The following is a 1,925-nucleotide window of genomic DNA, read 5'->3' on the forward strand; positions in this document are numbered from 1 at the left end:
GAAGCTAGTGCAAGACTGGGTTGTGGTCAGGACAAGTATGGCAATGATCAGTATGTATGTCTTCCTAACATAGAGAAGACTGGTCTTGTAGAATTCTGTCACAATGGGATCATGGGGTTAATAGAGAGAGGTGAGTGATATTTCGGGAGAACCTATTTATGTCTGCATTTTAACAGGCATTCTTAAGTTTTAATGAGTTGTCGGAAGGTATAGTCTATAAAAGGAAAATATCTTCCTGCGTTTAACATGTACACGACAAGGACACATGAGCTGTTTTAATGAGATACTATTTTTGTCTTGTTTTATTTCAACATTTGACACTTCCAAATAATTTTACTACATTTTAAAATCACCCAGACAAAATATTGTCAAAGAACTAATGCTGTTTTTTTTCCTAATTCGTCCTGTTTAAAATTTTCCCACTTTCAATGAGAGTGAAAGGTGCGAAATATAAATTTAACTACATAAATCAAATTTCACCCCCCCCCCCCCCCAAATTATTCAAATCGTTTTGGACAAAAGATTTGAGTTTATTCTATTTATTACATTGAAACTTTGGAATCTCCATCAATTCCTTTTAATACGTTTAAGGTAATTGCTTGGAAACTGCAGAGGGTAACCTTTTTACACACAAATGTTCCAAATTTGTTTCTGGCTGTCCAGATGTAGACTTCCGCAGTAACGAAATCTACAAATGTAAGAACAATTTCCTTTAAAATCTTTATTTACACTGACATCCTTAAACTTCTCGAAATATCATTATAATATGAGTTATTGATATCTTATTCATATTGATTGACATCAGACCCTGCTTGCCAAAGGATTAGTACATGGCATCATTGCTATCTTGCTGATTCATCATGTGCAAATAGGTAAGTGATTGATATTTATTGATCAAATTAGGGAACATTCTGCATGTGTTAGTACATGCAAATGTATACATAACGTTTCTTTCACGAATAGCACATGGGATATATCTCCTGAAGAAACAACGGAATCATTTCTCCCCAACATTACAACAAATAATGGAATTTCCAACACAACAGCAATAAATAATCAGACAACCACTTTCGCAGGGGATGACTCTGCACATATTGGGATAATCGTTGGAAGTCTTGTTGCTGTTGTGTTAATCATTGTTCTTCTGATAATAGCAAATTTTGTAAGGAAGAGAAAGCAAAGACAGAAAAGAATAGAAGAAATTGAAAATCCAAGTATGTCTTTTCAGTTCTCTCTATATATACAAAAGTGTTTACTTAATTTATGTACATGTATAGCTTATTGGTTCATTTTTATGTAATAAAAGTTATTATGAACTCTACGCGCCATAAATGGTGTCTTCTTCTTTGTATAAAAATGAAACATCTTTTAACGAACAGTTAAGGAATTTGAACATTAAGAAATTTTATTTTGTTTTTTGAAGATGAAAGTGAAAAATTGTTGCCAAAAGAAGAAAATGTCCTAGGTAATTTTAAATTTATAAGAATGATGTTTTGTATAGTTTTGAAATGAGTATCTGCAATGCTGGATAAAGATTACAATTTCAATTCAATATTCATCCCTTAACAGCAGTTAGGTCATAGAGATAGGATTTAATTCAAAATAATCAGGAAATGAAACTAAAATAAAAAACAAAGGTACAATAATATTGAAAAAAATCTTTATTAAGGGACAATACAGAAAAAAGAAACTGGCTTTAATAGTGACCCAAAGGAAGGAGGGAATAGTTTAACAAAGGCTGATAGAAGTAGTGAAAAAGAAGACAAAGAACATTTTGACGTAAAGATTGGTGTTTCTAATGAGCCAAGAGAGATAGGACATTGTGTCACAAAGGCTGGTGTCAATCGTGAATCAGTGGAGGGAGAGCATCCAATAATTGAGACAGAAATTAAAAGTAAACAAGAGGATAGTGTAACAGGGACTGA

General features: G+C 32.5%; 1 long non-coding RNA gene across 1 annotated transcript; it reads left to right on the top strand.

Annotated features, from left to right (window-relative positions):
• LOC133201518 (uncharacterized) lies at positions 1-871 on the top strand. Its single transcript, XR_009723100.1, has 3 exons — positions 1-130; positions 592-696; positions 806-871. It is a non-coding gene; the product is annotated as an uncharacterized LOC133201518 (long non-coding RNA).
• Positions 872-1,925: the final 1,054 nt, after the last annotated feature.

This window comes from Saccostrea echinata, unplaced genomic scaffold (assembly GCF_033153115.1).
Source record: "Saccostrea echinata isolate AGI-Se365-2 ecotype Australia unplaced genomic scaffold, CSIRO_AGI_Sech_v1 ptg000044l, whole genome shotgun sequence".
NCBI classification, from domain to species: domain Eukaryota; kingdom Metazoa; phylum Mollusca; class Bivalvia; order Ostreida; family Ostreidae; genus Saccostrea; species Saccostrea echinata.